This window comes from Meriones unguiculatus, chromosome 7, assembly GCF_030254825.1.
Source record: "Meriones unguiculatus strain TT.TT164.6M chromosome 7, Bangor_MerUng_6.1, whole genome shotgun sequence".
NCBI classification, from domain to species: domain Eukaryota; kingdom Metazoa; phylum Chordata; class Mammalia; order Rodentia; family Muridae; genus Meriones; species Meriones unguiculatus.
The window spans coordinates 45,139,493-45,160,403 of NC_083355.1; the positions used below are offsets into that span (position 1 = coordinate 45,139,493).

Sequence of the window (20,911 nt, forward strand, 5' to 3'; positions counted from 1 at the left end):
TCCAGAAAATCTGGAGGAATTAAGAGAGATAATTCCCACCAAGGCAGACGCGGGAAAGGGGGAGAGACCCAGGACTTCAGAACACCTAGAGACAGAGCAGTGTGTCTCAAGGAGTCCCTAGACCCCTCCACCCCCAACACACACACACACGCAACTTGGAACTGGGCCAAATCCTGTCTTTCCAGAACAAAGACACTTCAGGGGGTCAGAAATACTTGGGGAAGTTGCTGGAATAGGCCTGGGAAGTCTGAACTGGCTATCCCTGTGGAAGCTATTAGATATTCAGCACTTCATTTGTTTCCAATTCTTGGAGGAGTACAGAGGCTGTAGGGTGAGAGGCTCCTCTCTGACGTAATCAGGAAGCAGCTGCAAAATTAAGGAATCCCCCATGACATCATAAAAAGGGTCGATGGTTTACTGGGGAAAGTATAAAAATTAATTACATATCCCCACACGACTCCTTTCTCCTAAATCTCTATATAGCCCCCTTTCCACTCACACATTCTTTATCAACAGCACCCAGAAGTTGCTTAATGGACATAACACAAAAGGGCAAAAAAGCTCAGAAGAGAATGTTCTCTGATGCACTGTGTTCTGTGAATTTGGAACATAACAGGCAATACCTTACCATAGCATTTTATGTATGTGGCATGTTCACCAACAAGATTATAAGCTCCTTGAGGACAAAGCTTTGTCAAGATATTACACCCTTGACAACCAGAATAACTAGGAGGCTCAAGAACTGTACTGCTCATATCAAGTACAGGACTCTCACACCTGTGGGCCTAACTATACATGGTACAATTCTACCACAGCTAGGTACGATGTCCAAGACACATGAGATCTGTGCTGTTGCGTTAGGCACACATTTAAAGAAATCATCTCAAAACTCTACTGAGCATTTATACAAGAGATATGAGTACTGTTTTGACATCTGAAGAAATAGGTAGAAAAGATATGCCCAGAGACACAAAGCTAATAATGCCAGGGCTGGGACTTCAAACTGAGTTTGTCTGCTCTTGTGCCCACACTGTTTCCATATCTGGATTTTCCTTTGTTCTTTTTTCTGTTGGTTTTTCAAGTAAGGGTTTCTCTGTGTAGTCCTGGCTGTCCTCAAGTTCAGAGATCCAGCTGCCTCTGCCTTCTGAGTGCTGAGTCTCCATATCTGGTTTTTAAAGGCCTGTGACTCAAACTCCCCACTTCAGCTGTGCCTCTGACCTTACCTTGTATAAAAAAAACCTTAGAACCTACAGTTCTACATAAAAAACCCAGAGATAATGACAATGTGGAAAATTTAAAACAATGCCATTTATAATAAATAAAATGTAATGTCAATGAAAAGTGTAGAATTTTTATGCTGAAAATGACAAAGTGCTTATGAAAAGCAGTCAAAGATAATCTTAAAAACTGGAGGTAGTCACATCATGTTCACGGTTTGGAAGACATGATACAGAGTGGTTATCCGCACCTTTGATGCAACTGTGATTAAAAAAACAAAACCAAAAACAAAACAGTCTTCACATCTTTAGTCCCAGCATTCATGAGGCAGAGGCAAGCGGATCTCTGTGAGTTCAAAGCCAGCATATACTACACAGCAAGTTCCAGGCCAGCCAGGGCTACATAGTGAGATCCTGTCTTCAAAACAAGCAAAAAACAAACAAACAAACAAAACCTATGAAAGGTTTTTGTAAACAAAGATAAGAAGAGAAGCTTATTTCTAAACTTTGTATGGAAAGGCAAAGGGCCCAAAACGGCAAAAAACATAAAAGACCAAAGCAAGAGGGAAGAGGAATGACTCCTGGTGCTGGCTCAAAGGAAAGATAGTTTTCCTCCCCCTCCATTTTTCTTTTTTAATGTATTTCTTTTTACCTCAGAATTAATTTTTTAGATTTTAAATTATTTTTTTTATATTTAAAAAGTTAATTTTTTAGATTTAAAATTAATTTTAGAATTAAGTGTTTTCGATCTGTTTATTTAATGAATATGGTTTTTTGCCTGTTTGTATGTCTGTGCACCGTGTTTCCGCCCAGTGACTGTCGAGGCCAGAGAGGGTGTTGGATCCCCTGGGAGTAGAGTTAAAAGTAGTTGTGAGCTTCCATGTGGGTGCTCTTTAGCCATGGAACCATTCTCTAGCTTGTCTTTTTCTTCTCTTTTCCGTCCTTTAAAATGAGAGAGAGAGAAAAGAGAAGAGAAGAGAAGAGAAGAGAAGAGAAGAGAAGAGAAGAGAAGAGAAGAGAAATAGGGTCTTACTATGTATCCATATTTAGTTGGAAACTTAAACAAATCCTCCTGCCTCTGCCTCCTAAATGCTGAGATTAAAGGCATTAGGCCACCATGATTGACAAAAAGTCTTTTTAGAATTGGAGCTGAACCAATTAAATGTTCATATACTAATCCTCCAAGAGGCTTACTATAACTTAAAACGTTATACAAAGATATCTGAAGAATACCTTGGAATAAGTGAAAAAATTCTAAGACCCCCAACTCTGCCTCCTGCGTACTAGGAATAAAGGCGTATTTCTAAGACTTTAATGTTAAAGCCCCAATCCAGAAGAGGAACGGCTGGTAGATTTGACATAGAAGAATAAAAACCTTGCTGGGTAGTGGTGGCACACACACACACCTCCAGAGAGCTAGGAGGTGAAAGCAAGCGGATCTCTGAGTTTGAGGCCAGCCTGGTCTACAGAGTAGGTTCCTGGACAACCAGGACTACACAGGGAAAAAAGAAGGAAAGAAAGAAGGAAAGAAGGAGGGAGGGAGGGAAGGAGGGAAGAAGGAAGGAAAAAGGAAAGCAGACAGACAGACAAATGGATAGGATAAGATAAAATAAACCTTGCGGCTGGAGAGCTGGCTCAGTGGTTAGGAGGACTTGCTGCTTTCTCAGAGGACCCAGGGTTGATTTACAGCCCCACGTGGCAGCTCACAACAGTCTGTAACTCAGTTTCAGGGGACATGACAACCTCTTCTGGCTTATGGGCACAAGGCACATGCATACTACACAGACAGACAAACAAATATGCAGATAAACATTCATACACATACAAAAAAATAAAGAGAGCACGGAGGAGGAAGAAGAGGAGAAGGAGGAGGAAGAAGAGGAGAAGGAGGAGGAAGAATAGAAGGAGGAGGAAGAGGAGGAGGGGAAAAGGAGGAGGAGGAAGAGGAGGAGAAGAAGAAGGAAGCCCACCATAAGGCTGGAAAAATGGCTCAGCAAATAAGAGCACTGGCTGACCTTCCAATGGACCCTGGTTCAGTTTCCAGCACCTACATGGCAGTTCACAACTGTGACTCCAGTTCGAAGGGATCTATCTGATGCCCTCTTCAATATTACAGCTATCCAAACAGTTGAAATGATAAGGAGAGTAACACCACAAAGTTGGTAAACACTGAAAACATATTGTGAATGAATGTAAAAAACAAATCATATTGCCATTCTAAAAAATAGCTTAAAAAGAAAAAGAAGTCCTTATGATATAACAACTAACAATTCAACTTCTGGGCTTTATTTAGAGAAATGAAAACTTGTATAGAAAAGTTTGTAACACTTTTATTCATAACAACCTAAACTAGAAACAACCCAAATATTCTTCTACAGGTGAACAGCTCAAGAAACTGTGGAACATTTATGCTACAAAACATACTCAGCAATAAAAATAAACTGATATGTGCAATATGATGGACAGACCTTCAGGAAATCAAGCTGAGCGATAGATCCAACTTGGAAAAGTTATACACTATAACTGGTGTGGGGAGGCACACACCTGCAATCCCAGCACTTAATGGAAAAGTTAAGGCAAGAAAATTAAAAGTACAATCTATTTCAGGTTTTAAAATTTTTGTATTCACTTATTTCTTATGTAGACAGTGTCCTGCCTGTATGCGGTTCCACTGTAGACGGTCGTGAGCCACCAGGTGGTTGCTTGGAACTGAACCCAGGACCTCTGGGAAAGCAACCAGTGCTCTTAACCTCTGAGCCATCTCTCCAGCCCTAAAAATACAATGTTACCCTCAGACACATAGCAAATTCTAGGCCAGCCTATGCTACATAAGACCTTGCCTTTAAAAAAAGAGGATGGTTGTACATTATGTAATTCAATTTATATACTATTAAAATAATGTAATTATTGAGATGAAAAACATGGTTGTGAAGAGTTAGCATTTAGGAGCAGAAAGAAGAGGGAAATTCTAAATGAGAACAACGAGGGAGGCTTGCAGTAATAGAACGTGTCTACACATCAATTTTGGAGTAGTTTATGAAACTTCAATTGTGGTAATAAACCACATAGAGCTACACACACATATATCCATGTCCCTGCATGTACATGGACACACAAAGGAAAACACAAGCGCAAGCTGAATAAAATTTGTAGATTATGCTATAATCTGTTTTGTACTCAAGTCATTCAGTATGTGCTGGGAGAAGTGATGATGGTACATGATGGTTTTCTTGTTGTTGTTCTTCTTGTTCTGTTTATTTTATTACTGTGGGATAAAAGTCTCAATATGTAGACAAGCCTTAAACTCACAGAGATTTGCCTGCCTCTGTCTCCTGAAAGGTGCCATTTAAACTGCTCACAATAATACTTGGCTTTTGCAAGTTTTCTCATGTTTTTAGAAATGTTTATTTTATGTATATAGGTGTGCTGCCTGAGCATGTCTGCAAACCACCAGCATGCATCACCCACCGGGGCCAGAAGAGGGAGTCAGATCCTCTGGGACTGGAGTGGTTGTTAAGTCATTACATGGGTGCTAGGAATTAAATCTGGGTCCTCTTGCAAGAACAGCCAATGATCTTAACTGCTGAGCCATCTCTCCAGCCCTTGATTTGTGTTTTAGAGTCATGGTTTTGCTATGTATCCCTGAGTGGCTTCCAATTCACAGATGCTGCCAGTCTCTGTCCCTCAGTGAAGGTGTACATCACTACAGCCATGCCCAGTTCTTTGTATATTTTAAGATAACTTCCTACAACTCTGTAGTTACTTCCAACTAAAAAGTTTAAAACAAGAAAATAACAACAAAAGGCAAACACCCCCCCACCAAAGATGTGTTATAGGATGTCAGAGACTTTTCTCTCTATAAAAAGGTAATCTACACATTTGGAGGACACTTTCTCAGTGAGTAGTGGTTGGCAACACTGTCGAGATGTTGCCTGTATGGCCTGAGAGGATGGAGATATCCAGGCATCCACTCCTTACATGGCCTAAGCAAGACAATGTCAGGTGCACCAGAAAAGAAGAGGATAAAAGGGAAGGTTCACTGAAGACAGAACTTCCACCTGATGGGTAAGGACTAAAAGAAGACAGCTCCTTCTGCGAGATATGATTCATCGAAGCAGTAAAATCCACATCAAGCAGCACGAGGGTGAAGGGGACGGGAAAGTGAAGTGACAACAACTAGTTAACTGTTCAAACATGTCTTGCCTCTCAAAAACAAAAGGGCAAATCTCAAGCCAATGGTATATGTATTTTTCAAGAAAATTCAGTCACAGAGAAAAGCTGATTAAACCAGGAGTCTTAGCACTGTTTTCTTCATAAATGAAAACTGCTAGTATGTTTTCATTGCATCTTTGTATCATTAATCAGACAGACAGTGAGATACATTTCTTTAAAACTGGTAGCTCAGTTGCAATCCTTTGTTAAGAATAGCACTTAGCACTATATCTATAACAATAAACTTAAAAACAAACAAAAACCCAGCAGGTTTTCATCAAACATATAAGATGTTTACTTTTCAAAGGACAAAAATGAAAAGACAATGAAAAATGTTCTCTCTAGAAGTTGGGCTTTCATTCCAGCACTCAGGAGGCAGAGGCAAGCAGACCTCTTCAAGTTCCAGCCCAGCTTGGTCTACAGAGTGAGTTTCAGGCCAGCCAGAGCTACATAATAATACACTGTCTCATATATATATATATATGTGTGTGTGTGTGTGTGTGTGTGTGTATACATATATATACATATATATACACACACACTTTGAGACAGTATATCACTGTATACACACACACACACACACACACACGTGTACATATACATGCTTATATATGTATGTATGCACTTCCCAGTGTGTGTACATGGAGCCCAGGTCAGTGTCGGATGTCTTTTCTCTATTGCTCTAAACCTTCTCTTCTAAGACAGGGTACCTCATTGAACCTGGAGCTTGCAGCTTTGCCACACTTGCTGGCCAGTGAGCCCCTGGGATCAGCCTGTCTCCACTCTCCGGCACTGGAGTTACAGACACATGCTACCACATCTGGCTTTTACAAGGGTGTCAAGAGTTGAAACTCAGATCCTCATCCATGCCTATCAGGCATTTTACCCAGAGGCATCTCTCCAGCCCCTAGGACTCTTTTTGCTTAAATAATAATTGAAATTTGAACAAAGAAATTTTTGTTTCATCTTTTTTAACAAGGGAAATGAAAAACAAAGCCTAAAATACAACTGCACAACCATCAGGATGACTATAATATATAAAAGACGGACAGCAAGTGCTGGCCAGGAAGTCTAACAACTGAAATTCTCAGCAGTTTTTTTTTTTTGTTTTGTTTTGTTTTGTTTTTGCTTTCAAAACAGGTTGTTGCTGTATAGCCCTGGCTGTCCTGGAACTCAAGATATTTACCTGCCTCTACCTCCTGCATGCTGGATTAAAGGCCTGTGCCACAACAATCTGGTGAGACTCTCAGTGTTGAGATATAAAAAAATATATATATAACCACTTTGGAAAACAGTTGCCGTTTCTAAAGGGACAAAATATACCAAATGATGAAGCTATCACATTTTTAAGCATTGACCCAGAGAAATGAAAGCCTACATCCATATGAAGACTTACACTGGAATGTTCATATAAGGCTCATTCCTAACAAACAATGGGAAAAAAAAATCTGTCAGCAAGTGAATAGATAAAATATATGGTTTATCCATATAACGAAGACTATTTAACAACAAAGAAAAATTATTCACTCCACAGCACAAAGAATGTTCAAATAATCATATAAAGAGTTTACAGTATCAAATTCCATTTACATAAAATTCTAAGGAGTGTGACGGTGTAGACCCATAATACCAACTACTCTGGCAGCGGAGGTAGAAAGCTCAAAAGCTCAAGGACAACATGGGCTACTCAACCTCAAAAGGAAAAAAAGCTGCAATTCGGCTCACTGGTTGGGCACTCGCCTCATTTGCACAAGACCCTGGGGTGAGAATAAACATGTAAATCTAATCTACATTGATGAAAAGTTAATCAGTGGCTGCTGCAGATTAGGAGGGCTCAACAGAACGAAGTTCAAGAACCGCACAGAAACTTAGCAGCAAAGTTTATGTTCAACACCTTAATTACAGTGATGGTCCTGTGCACATTAAATATAGGCAGCCTATACCATACTCATTATATGTTAATAAAAGTATTTAAAAAAAAATAGATCAGTTGGTGAGGACACTTTGCCAGCAAGCCTGAGGACCTGAGTTTGACCCTCTGACCCCACAAGTGAAGTAGAAAATTCACTTCCTCTGCCTTCCACGTGTTCATCATAGTGGGCATAAGCAGGCGCGCGCACACGCACGCACGCACACGCACGCACGCACGCACACACACACACACACACACACACACGTGCGTAGACACAGATCAATGTAAGAGATAATTTTTAAAGTATTAAAAAGATGAATCAAGCCGGGTGATAGCTGTACATGCCTTTAATCCCAGCACTTAGACTTAATCTCCAGCAGGTAGAAGGGTTAGGGGTGTGGCTTATTGGAGTAAGTGTGGCCTTGCTGGAGGAGGTATATCGCTGGGGGTGAGCTTTGGGGTTTCAAAGCTCATGACGACTCCAGTCTCTCGTTCTCTCTGCCTACAGATCAGGACAAGGCCCTCAGCTACTACTCCAGTGCCCTACAGCAGTAGATGAAAGTGACCAGCACCCGAGCAAGGAGCCAGCAAGTCTCTTGACCCAGAGGTCTAAAATGGACATTCCCCTCTTCGACAGCCCTTCCAAATTTGTATTCTGGCTGACAAATTTGTCAATTCTACCTAAATTTGGGCTTATTCCTCACCTTGGTGCTATCAGGAGGTAGGAGAACTGTTAAGAGGTGCAGCCTCATAAAAGGTTTCACTGGAGCTATGCCCACCTTGGTCCCTCCTTTCTCTACTTGTGCACCTCGGCCACAAGGCTTTGCTCTGCCATTTTCCTCCTACTCTCATGTGCTGCCTCTTGTCAGGCCAACCATAGCCTGAATGAAACCTGTGAAAATGAGAGCTAAAATAAACTTCTTTTAAATCAACTGTCTTGGGTATCTGCTATAGAGAAAGCTAACTAACAGGGCCAATAGCTATAGAAGCCTACAGTTTTAATTGTCTGCAGGGTTAGGGGAGATGTTGTTGTTGTAGTACAAGGGATTGGACCCCACACGTGCTTAAAAAACAAAACAGAAAAACCCTGTCACTGAGTTATAACCCTAGCCTTCTTACTTTTTCTTTTAGAAAAATATTTATTTGTTTTTATTTTACAATGGTGTTTTGCCTGCATGTATGTCTGGAACCGGAGTTACAGACTGCTGCAAGTGGCCATGTGGTTGCTGGGAATTGAAACCGAGTCCTCTGGAAGAACAGAAACTGCCCTTAACCTCTGAACCCTCCAGCCCCTTTCCCTTTTTACTTTTTAGCTTGAGACAAAATCTCACTAAGTTGCCCACCTGGTCTTGAACTCAGATTGTAGCTAGGACTGGTCTTTAACTCACGATCTTTCTGCTTCTGCTTTGTGGGTAGTTTTAACTAGTTTTACAATCCTGTAATCCCAGCATTTGGAAAAGAGGGTACAGGAGGATTTGATCATGGTTTCCCCTCCCCCTATTCCCCCATAAACTCTCGTTAATTGGACTGAGTGGGACAAACGGCCTGCAGGATACCCAGGTTCTGTAAGGTGTTTTCAGCAGCTTTTGGCCTAACAAGGCAGCACAGAATCCATCTCGATGCTCTAAGGCAGAATTCATCCCCGTTAGCCTGACAGGCGAAGAAAAGCTGAAAATGGTGTAGTACATAGAGCTACGCGAGCCAAGATGTGATGCAGCTGTTTGAGTCATTTGGAGAACCCTGTTCCAAAAGGCTTCTTACTTTAACAGTATTCCTAGGAATCTAAATCAACTTCTGGGGTCCCTGAGAAGAATCCTTGTCATTACTGACCAAATTCTAACCTCAGTCAAATACCTAAACCTGATTCTAACACAATTTTTAACTAAATCACAGGTTTAAAAGGTGAAAGAAAGATAAGCATTTACATTAGCAATACTGAGAATATTGCTAAATAGCAATACTGACACTATTCAATAGCCTTGAATGTCAATAATGAGCTCTTCCTATCGATGACATTGTAAAGAAAATAGAACTGGTCATGTCTGTAACCCTAGCGTCCAGTTGGCAGAAACAGCAAGATTAGAACTTCAAGGTCATTCTTTACTACACGACAAGCTCAAAGCCAGCCTTAGTCACCAGAGAGCCCATCTCAGAAAAAAAGGCTAAGCTATACAAACAGGTGTTAGTGACTGCTAACCTTGACTACAGTGAACCGAAGGACTGGCCTCCTGTTTCCCCTGGGACCAACATAGCAAGAAATACTCTTCAATGGCTCACTGACTTTCCCTTTTTTTTTTTTCTGGGTGTGACTGGGAATTCCCACATCTGCCTCAATTCGGCCAGCCTAACAATCAAGTCAAGGCCAAAGCTCAAAGTGCCATAGGCTTTCCAAGAGCCAGTGTGGCTGCATTTCCTATAGAGATCTAAAAACCTGTTGAAGTTCCAAAAGTTAGCACCGATTTTCAAATCTGATCAGGATCTCTGGAAGTCACAGTTACCATACAGCTGAGTAAAATATTTTTCATAATTTAACGCCAGCATGTCTGTGTTTGGAAACTTTGAAAATACATGTTGTATGGTTTACTGCACTGGAAAAGGTGCCAAACAGTTTCAAAGGAGGGGAAGTGTATAACTGTTTCCTTTCAAATGCATTTTCCAATGGGATCCATTCAGGGAAAAGGCTGGAACTAACTAAAACATTATTAAAAACTGTTATGGAAGGAGACAGAGAGAAGGAAAATGATAAAGCCCCCAAAGTGAAATATATAAGCAAGGAGAAGACAAGCAGTGGAGGAGAAAGAAAGGGACCTGGGCAGAGAGACAGGTTGTGGAAGGGAATGGGGTGAGATGGAGTTCTGTCTGGCAGTTGCTGTTCGTGGTTTCTTATTGTTTCAGATCAATCGATCAGGACTGCAGTGCTGCTGGCCCAGTGGCATAAGACAAACCACAGAGTTGGCTTCAAGCTCAGCACTTGCGAACTGCTGACCTTCAGTTTTCAAACCAAAAATATTCTTTGGGAAACAGTAATACCAAGTTCAGTCTAAGCAGCCAGCAAAAGCAAGGATTCCTAACCTGAAGTAACACCCTATTCAGTTACATCAGGCACTAACACTTTGCAAACATCAACTAGGAATGAAGTTTGCAAACTTGAAACTACACCCTACCAAACTAACTCCAGGTTCTGACTCAACCAAATGGCAATGATAACCAGAAACACTAGAACAAATGACATGCTGTTTGGGAGTTGCTTGAACCAGAACTTACTCAACTGGGAAAGCTGGTCGTCACCTACACTGCCGTGGATAAAGCCATGCCTGCTAAGGTCACGTGTGCATGACTCCAGTGGAATCTGTATACAATGTTTAGGACAGAGTTTGGTGCTGTCTCACAATCTCATTAACTCCCCCCCCCACACACACACAAAGTTTGTATGCAGGATTCTTTTTGTTTGTCCGCCACATACCCCTAAATTTCTCTAGAGCAAAACACTGTAGCAGTTAAACTGAGATACAATCGAAGAATGAGCCATTAGTAATCTTTTAGAAATAAATTTTTTCCCCTATTCTAAGCCACTGTAGCTTTTCGATATGAAATCTTAGCTCACAAGAATCTATTTTGAAAGGAAGAACAGAACAGCTCCTTATCAGTGTCAAAATACTTTCTTTTTGAGCTCCTCCAATGGAGAGGTAAACAAATCAATTAAATTAACTGCAAAAACTAACAACAGAGCTGACAACTGGGATTCTGGAACTCAGGATTCCAAGCAATGGCTTCAGGAGAAAGGAGAAATGTGCCACAGATGGGGCTGCTGGGGCTAATGTGCAGCCTCCCAGTGCTAGGCCACTTATGCCTCAGCCAGCTTCAAACAGCGTAGGGCGGGCAGACCTTGGTGTAAGCTTGCTGAGTTCCAGGACATCATTCTTGAGGGTGTAATAACCATGGGCTGTAGCACACATGTTGAGGGATGAGGGAAAAAAATAAACAGAGAGACAAAAGAATGAGGATGCACTGCCAATTTCGATTGTGCAGCTTTTATTTTTAAATGCTTATCAAGCTGAGAGAGAGCAGAGTTCTTGGAAAACAAGGTTCCCTTTTTTCCAGTGCCAGCGTCAAACACCCTCAAGGACGGGCACTGCACAGTCTGTGACAGCAAGGAGCACGGCTCTGCATCCTCCCAGCAGCGCAGCTCTCCACGGGGCCCACGCTGCTCTCATCTCGGCTCAGCTGAGAACTCTAACTAACAGGCCCACTGCCTCTGTTAAAAACTGTTCCTTTTACGTTTTTTAAATCTGGAAACTGGCTGCATTACAATTACAGCCCATCACACACCAGCTCTCTTCACTAATAAAATAAATGTGTAAAATGCCTAATTATTACTTTTACTGAACTACAGTGCTCAGGGATCAAATACAGGAAGCTGAAGGCTCAACTAGTTGTTAGCTACAGGGTAGAAGGAGGGGCCAAAGGAAGACCCACAGTTAGCAGCAGGAAAGAACATTAGGTCCCAATACAAGCCTCAAGAGCCCATGCCCAAAAAGAAACAAAAGGGCACTAACCCTGTTTTTGTTCTGACCAGCTCCACAAGAATTCATGCCATCGTGGCACGTTGGGAGGCCTGGCACGAGTTATCCAGGCCTAAGCTGCTCACGCCCCAGCTCAGCACAAAAAGAAAAGTGTAGTCCAACACAGATGGATCCTGCCTGACCACTCAGCAGAGGGCCTGGAGAGTCTGACCAGTAAGGAAACAAATAACACATCTCCTTCCCCATCCCCAAACCCTGCCAGGTCCCCAAAGAGGCAAAACAAAGGATAACAGAAGCAGGCAATTATACAGAATCTACGCTGTGAAGGCGAGCAGACTACAGCCAGTTCTGGATTGTGCCCCACACTCGAATCCCAGAACGCTGATCACAATGCTGGAAATGTTACTCACAGGATGAGCCAGTCAGTCCCTCCTCAGGGCTGGTGCTGAGAAGTCTGATTAGAAACTGGCAGTCATCTCTGACATGCTTGTTCATAATAAAAGGTATGCATTAAGCAGACTTGCCTAACCCTCTAACAAACAGTAAGAGGGCAAATCGTGACTGCTATCCCTGTTTTGTTTTGTTTTGAAGCGGTGCTAGGGACTGAACACAAGGGCATCATGCAGACTAGGCAAGAGATCTACCACGAAACCATTTCTCCAGTCTGTGACTGTCATTCTTAATCCTCCACACGGACTCCTCCTTGGCAGAGCTTGCCCACCTCTTAAGACTTCCACGACAGTGGCTTTTTGTTTTTTTGTTTGTTTTGTTTTTCCTCTCCTTCTTGGCACATGAGAAAACAACTCCCTCATAAAGAAACTGAGGAAGAAAACCTGCAAAGGCAGGTGAGTTAAGCCTGTGGTGGACATACCTTCTAGGGATGACCTGACTGGAACAGTAATTCACAGAGGCAGAAGGGTCTGCAGTCACTCTGCATGCCACATGTCTAACTCTTGAGACGTGAGGAATGCTCTCAACAGGAAAAACACAGCAGCAAATGCTATGATACCAAAGCCACAACTCCATGGGTCCCTGGAGCCTCTCAAACTAAGCTGCCAGCTAGGGAGCTAACACTAGCTTTGGATGAAACACAGCTCTGGTAGAGTAATTAATTTTTTTCTTAACTAGGATTACATTAATTTTCAAGGACTAATGGAGTCCAGCTGTAATGGGAAGAGCGGCTGCTGATGCACAAAGGCACTTGTGCTTACAACATTATAAACACACACATACACACAGAGAAGTGAGACAGAGTGAGTGAGAGAGAGAGAGAGAGAGACCTATAAAAAGGATCCACTATAACAGGATATTTTTAGTTTCTACAATGCTACACTAAAAATACAGCTCTGGCTGATACATCATGGCAGAACTATTCTCTCCTTATCCCTTCAGGAACAGTTTAAAACATTTATTTTTGTTTCCTTTTGCGATGGTCAGAGTAAAGAGAGAAAATAGCAACTCATTGATAAGAGGAAACGAGAGAGACATGAAAAATTGAAAACTACCTAAAAACTCATGGAGAGGTTTATTTTATTAGTTCTTAATAAATATCTTGCAGATTTCCTCAGGAAATACACCAGATCACATGTAAAATAGTTTGATACTGATGTCAACTGCATCAACATATGAAGTCTATTAGGGTGAAGCCGCAGCAGGGTGATCAGCGAGCTGAAAAACTCCACAGTACTTGGGGAGGGGGGGATCTCACGGCCTTCCAAATTCTTCGAGAGGTAAAAAAGTCAGCCAAGACACAGAGAGAGAGAGAAAAAAAAAAAAAGAAAGAAAGAAAGAAAGAAAGAAAAAAATCCCACATCCTGCTTTCAGCTGCCAGCAATGTGAAGTGCCCAGAGATTAATTCTACGTCTGGCCTGGAAATGTGACTTTAAAGCATGAGGGAGGGGAGGCTGGGGGAAGGGGCTGAGGAAAGAGGAGGGCAGGCTAACTGAGGCTGGCAGCAGGCCACCAGCCCCCTCCCAAGCCATGTTTCAATGCAGACAGAAGTAAACCCCAACAGACAGCAGTGCCTCAGCCTGCCAGGGCCTTGCAGCAGCTGCAGCGCATCTCCATTTCTCCACCCGGCCCGAGTGCAGATGTTCCCTGCACATCACTTCCTCTAGGCTTTCTCTTAAAGGACTAGCACACGGATGTAGAGGTACTTCCCTTCCTTGGCAACACGCTTCTGCCTTTGGGGGCCAAGAGGAAGGCCAAAATGCTGAGAGCAGGTATCACTAAGGCCAGATGATCTACTCCAATATCCCACAGAGCAACCTGGCTAAAGAGCAGTGGTAATCATGAGATGAGTTCAGATCCCAACCCTACTTAACAAACCAGGTGACCCACAAACACCTAAACTCCAGCTCCAAGAGATCCAGTATCTTACAGCCTCCACACATGCATGTATATTCAGACACAAAAATAAATGAATAAATTGTCGAAAGTAGAAGCCCTGAGTAACGTGTTGTTAACATGAGCTGGCTATGTCAGTGACTTCAGACCAATAGGAATATTGTAAATTCCCCCACTTCCAAGGGCAGAGGGTGTAGGGGAAGCTCAGAGGGAAATGGTAAAGCCTTCCTCAGGGATCTGAATGTGGATACTGATATCAGGTGCAGAAAATGTCACCACAGATCCCTTCCTTCGATATTTACAACCTGAAGACTTGTTCCCTACCTCCACAGACTGTTCCTACCAAGATAGACGGATCTGTCTCCTTGATCCATCTGTATACTATAAAGCTTGTCTCCTGGTTTCTCTGTGTGTAATAACCTTGTCTCCTTGTTCAGCTGTATGCAATATGAACCCCCTCCAATTGAAATCTAAATAATAAGCTCGTTGAATTTTCGGGTGTTGTGGATTCTCCATCACAGAGCGCAGCCCACCTGACCCCGGCTTTCCCATTCATGTCTCTGTATGTTTTCTTTTCTTTATTTTCTCACCACTATAGTCAGTCTGAACCTGTAGATGTGTTGGAAGCAGCAATAAATGATTTAAAAAAAACAAAAAAACCAAAAAAAAACCCACCTCAAATACTACCAATGAGAGGTCAACAAAGACAGCTCTGGCAATGGCTCTTGCCCAAATGCAAGGCTGGGCACTATGTTTACCCTAGAACAAACCTAAAAGTGTAAGGTGAGAACAACTTCCCAAATATGTACTCTGACCTCCATCTCAATAATGGCGCACACCCCCATAATAATAAATAAACTGCCAATGGATATTGCAAGCACTTGTACTTACTATCTGCTCATATAAACTGATATAAACAGATAGTAGGCTGTAGAAAAAATATTACTATATAGAATCTTAAATAGTTAATAAAACTGGGAAAACTTTTTCATTCTTCCTAATAGTAAAACAAAATGTAATTTACAACAAGACAAGTTGGAAGACATTTTGGTAGTTTCTTACAAAATTATTATCATGCATGGTAAATACATGCCTGTAACCCTAGCATTCTACATTGCTAAGAAAGAGGATCAAGTTTTCAAAACCAGCCTGAGCTTCGGTGAGCCACTGTCTCAACAGAAGTGGAGCTGGGGAGACGGCTTAGTAGGTAAGAGTTCTTACTCTCTAAGCATGAATTCAAATCTCTAAGCATGAATTCATAAATCACTGGGCAAAGCAGTCATGCCTGTAACCCCGGCATTCAGGGGCAAAGGTAGATTAGGCTCTTGCCAAAATGGAGAGCTATTGTTCAATGAAGGATCAGTTCTCAGGGCGGTAAGTAGGAGTGTCACAAAGGAGTGTCACACCCAAGGTCCATGTCTGGCACTCTGCAAGTATATTCTCCACTTATATACACACACACTCAATAGACCGCAAACAAAAAGGTATATACGGACCAGCTGTCAGGCTGCCAGATAGTTAATCAAATAGTAAAAAACATAGGTCTACAATAATAACCTGTATATGGATGTACTTAGAAACTGCCAGTACTTGAAAACAATTAAGATGCCTTCACTAGGTGGATTAATAAACTGTAGTATATTCAGACAACAGAATATTCATTATGGTCTGGAGAGAGGGCTCAGTGGTGAAGAGTACTTGCTCCTTTTGCAGAAGACCCAGGTTTGGTTCCCAGAACCTACATGGGGGACCAGGAAATCCAGTAACACTTTGTTAGTCTCCATAGGTACCCAAGTACAAACATGGTATAAGCAAGCAAAACACTTACATGGCCAAATATGGTGGTGCACACCTTCAATCCAAACACTCAAAAGACAAAGACCAGCCTGGCCTACTTAATGAGTTCCAGGCCAATCAACACTATATACTGAGACCCTGTCTCAAAACAAAACAAATCTAAGCGCATATCAGTAATTAAAAGAAGGAGGCATGAAATGGACACATCGTATGGAGATGATTAAAATATATAGTATTATGCCTATATGTAATAATACAGAGGAGTAAAAACCACTCCTAGCAGTTGCTGAGGAGACAAAAGAACTAAATGTATGCTGAGATAGCACATGGGCATTTCTAAGGGCAACAAAACTAATTCACAGACCTGCTCACAGTAGGTCTGCGTCACTGTGTGTTTGTCAAGAACCATAACTAAAAACAAACATAATGTACAAAAGTGAACAGGAATATGAACTGCAACCTGAGGCGGTGTGCACTAAGAGTGGACGCACACGATCACTTTGCGGGGTGTTTGAGAGTGGAGACGGCTGTAGGAAGGGAAAATAGACACTGTGGGAAGTTTCTATATCTTCTGTTCAATTTTGCTATGAACTAGAAACTACTCTAACACATAAATTCTGTTTTTAAAGAAAAGATAAGTTTTCTTATCTTTTTTCAACAAATACATGAAGGCATACATTAGAAAAACACTATAAAAACTAGAACGCTCAATGTCCATAGAAAGTAGTCTTTGAGCTTGGCGGAGGGGGCACATGCCTTTAATACCAGCACACAGGAGGCTAGGCAGGCTGATCTATGTGTTCAAGGCCAGCCTGGTCAACAGAGCCAGTTCCAGGACAGCTAGGGCTACACAGAGAAATCCTGTCTCAAACAAAACAAACAAACAAACAACAAACCAACCAAACAAAGGGAAGTAGTCTTTGGACATCTTTAAACATTGTTAAAAATGTAAAACTGAGGGCTGAAGATGGCTTAGTAGTTAAGAGCACTGTTCCCAGAACCCACATGGTAGCTCACAATCATCACTAACTCCAGTTCTAGGTAATCCAATACCATTATGCATACCCATACATGCAGGCATATCACTCACATATAAAAATACAATACAATAAAGTAAAATTAAAAAAAAAAAAAAAGCAAACTGGGAGCAAATGTAACTTAGTTGGCAGAGTGCTTCTCTGCTGTGCATGAGGCCCCAAGTTCAATCCCCAGGGCAGCACAAGCCAAGAGCATCCTTGTCTATACAGAGAGGTCCAGGCCAGCTAGAGAAACATAAGACACTGTCTCAAAAACAAAACAAAAAGGTATATACTGGTGCTTGAGGTGTAGATCAGTTAGTAGAGTGCTTGCCTAATATGCATGAAGCTCAGCCCCCAGCACTTCACAAAGCCAGGCATGGTGGCTTACACCTCAGTTACATAGCAAGTTGGAAGCCAGGCTCACCTTTCAAGAGGCCATCCCCCTCTCCAAAGACAAAAACAGAAACTGGCAAGCTGTGATGGTGCAATCTGTAATCCCAGTTACTCAGGAAACTGAGGCAAGAGGATCACAAGTTCTAGGTCAGGCTGGGCAAGTTAGAAAAATGAAAAATTTGAAAAGGGCTGGGAATGTAGCTCAATAGTATAACACCTAACACATAAAAGGCCCTAGGGTCATTCTCTAGGATTCTACCCCCCGAAAGAGTTAAACTAGTATTGCTTCTAAGAAAGTAATCTAGCATCATGTATCAGAAATGTTGATAGACTTCAAATCTTTTAATCCAACAACTAAACTTCTAAAAATCTATTCTATTCTTCTATACTTCTATAATCTATTCTAGCTCATGCCTGTAATTCCAGCATGTGAGAGAGGAAGGCATAAGAATTAGCATGAGTACAGAATGAGACCCTGTTTCGAAAACCCAACTGTGCAAACCAGCTGGGGCTCCTCAAGAAGCTGGGAATCCATCTACTACCAAGCCCAGCTACACCACTCTTGGGTACACACCCAAATGACTCGACATCCTATGTAGACATTCTCACTCATCCGTGTTCACTGCTGTTCTTTCATAATAGCCAGGAATTAAAACAGCCTAGACGTTTATCAACTGGCAAATGGATAATAAAAATGTGGCATACTTAAAACAACAGAATATTATTCAGCTGTTAAGAAAAATGAAAATTGAGGGTAAATGGATAGAAGCAGGAAAAAAAAATTTTGAGTGAGGTAACCCAGATCCCAAAAGACAAATATTGCATGTTTTCTCCTATATGTGGGTGTTAGCTTTTAAGCTGTTAATAATGCTATAATCAGAAATAACCACAGGTTAGGGACATGGTAAGGGGCCAGGGGAGAAGACAATCTCCCAGGAGAGATAAGGGAGAAACTAGAATTTGGGAGAGCAAGGTAAAGGAGGGCAAATGGAGAGGGAACTAACACTAAAGCCTTTTTAAAAAAAGATACAAACTCATTACTGTAGGATTTCATATATGTAAATATATACATATATGAAAAGAATTTGAAGGAGTCACTACATAATGGGGAAATCAATGCCCCAACTAGACATCTGATGCTACCAAATAAAACCTCCAGTATCTGGAATGTGCTATATCTTGTTGAGTTGTTGGCCAAACGAGTACCTATTAAATGCCACAGGCTATCACCAAGGCTCTCCAAAGCCTATTAAGACAACGCTTCTGTCTTAAGACATGGAGAAGCTGAGCTAGTACTCAACCGGAAGCTTCAGCCCTGCTTCATGGTGTGGGAAGCAGGTATCTGCATGATACCAAAGGAGAATGCTCTCACATATGTCACCCAGTTACAAACCCTAGAACCTACAAGAGCAGCTTGCCTGCACAATATACTGGTGCAATAATGGCGTAAAGGTTACACGAGTAACTGACCACTTTTTAAAAATTGGATTTTGACTTAATTTTGACATGGACCCCATATCTGACATTGCTAACATGGCCAAGAACCTGAAACTAGATAGGTCATGGACCTAGGTGAAAACCTATTATTATTAGTCTGCTAATGGAGCATAACAATAAAATGACTTACAATGATATATTACTATACCCATAGATCAATTTTTCACTCAACCTTTATCAGAGAAACAAATTTTTGCAATACATATTAGTAAAACAAAGACTCACAACTGGACAATATGGAGAGAGAGAGAGAGAAGTGAAAGACTGTGGAGACTTCGATCTTAAATGGAACGTCTTTATCCAAGGCCTCCCCTCAAGGCTCAGAGATCTGCATGGAAGAGCAGGCATAAAAACTTTAGGAGGCAGAGATGGTGGATGATGCCAAGAAAACAGTATCTTCTAGACAAGATAGGAGTGGTACACATACGAACTCACAGAAATCTGGATTGTACAACATGCACAGACCTGCATAGGTTCACCAGGAGAGAGTCCCAGCAGAGAAAGAAGCAGGATCCCACCTCTAATCAGGAAGCTTTTTGCAACTGACATCTAACAGCAAAGGGAAAATCAGTGTTTTTCCAGTGGAGTGAATGGGCTATCACTGGGTATATCAACCATATTTTCTTGTGGGCTTTTTGTTTTGTGTTTTTTGTTTGTTTGTTTGTTTGTTTTGATTTTTCATTTGTTTTTGAGACAAAGAAAACATACATGAACTTGGGTGGGTAAGGAGGTAAGAAGGATCTGGGAGGAGTTGGCAAAGGTGAAAAACACGATCAAAATATGAAAAGAAAATTAAGTGAAAGGAGGATTAACACTGCTTCAATTTTGAATATAATATAGTTAAATCCTAAAGAAGTGTGCAAAATAAAGTTCTTTGAAAAAGACAAGCATAAATAATTAATAAATATTCTAGCTAGGCATGGTGGGGCATGCCTTTAATCACAGCACTAGGAAGGCAGAGGCGTATGCCTCTTCTGTGAGGTCCGCCTGGCCTACACAGTGAGTTGCAGGACAGAAAGGGCATATATAGAAACCCTGTCTCCAAAAAAGTTAAATAAACAAAATATTCTAATAAAATAAGAAACACAAGTACAAATTTTATGTATACAGATGTTAATTACAATTCTCTGCATAGAGGCACATGTCTATAATCTCAGCGCTTAGGCAGCTAAGAAGAAATCCACGGCCAGACTAACCACAGAGAATGACCCTGCCTCCAATAAACAATATCACAAATGAAGAATTTACACCCTAATTACTCACAAAAAGTGAAAAACAGCACAACCAAACATCTTATAGTTGGTATCTTTTTAACTGTGTGGAAATCCTTGAATATACATACACAAAAGCAAAAGAACATCTTTGACAGAGAATTGTCTTAAAAGTGTCTTTCACGTTGTCATCTTTTTTAGTCCTGTAAATCATTTTTTTAAATCACCTAGTTTAAATAAACAGGATAGAAATGCTCTAAAGTGGTAACAGAAATATGATAACTGAACACAAAAGAAGAAACTAAACAATCAGGCAGGTAAGTATAAGAGTAAAAGATAAAAAAATATTTTAAAAAATGATTTATTTAATTTTATACGCATTAGTGTGAAGGTGTGAGATTCCTTGGAATTGATGTGACAGATAGTTTTGAGCTGCCATGTAGGTACTGGGAATTAAATCCAGGTCTTCTGGAGGAGCAGATGATGCTCTTAACCACTGAGCCATCTCTCCAGCCCCAAAGATAAAAATCTTATGAGACTATATAAGAAAGAATTTATAAGCTGGGCATGGTGGCGCACCCCCGTAAACCCAGCATTTACGGAGGCAGAGACAGGCAGATCTCTCTGAGTTCGAGGCCAGCCTGGTCTACAGAGCAGGTCCTCAACAGCCAGGGCTACACAGAGAAATCCTGTCTCAAAAAAACAAACAAAAAAACCAACCAAACAAAAAACAGAAAAAAAAATAAATAAAGTACATACTTTTCTGAAGAAATTTTATTTACAA

General features: G+C 41.3%; 1 protein-coding gene across 4 annotated transcripts in view; it reads right to left on the reverse strand.

Moving 5' to 3' along the window:
* Positions 1-20,911, reverse strand: part of Smg6 (SMG6 nonsense mediated mRNA decay factor) — a 219,480-nt gene that overhangs the window by 124,240 nt on the left and 74,329 nt on the right. Inside the window, exon 1 of one of the 4 annotated variants that reach the window (XM_021642076.2) lies at positions 11,898-12,033. The exons of the other annotated variants lie outside the window; for them this stretch is intronic. The gene's annotated coding sequence lies outside the window, so the exon portion shown is untranslated. Of the gene's footprint in view, positions 1-11,897; positions 12,034-20,911 lie in introns of those variants that run through there. 4 annotated transcript variants of the gene reach the window in all.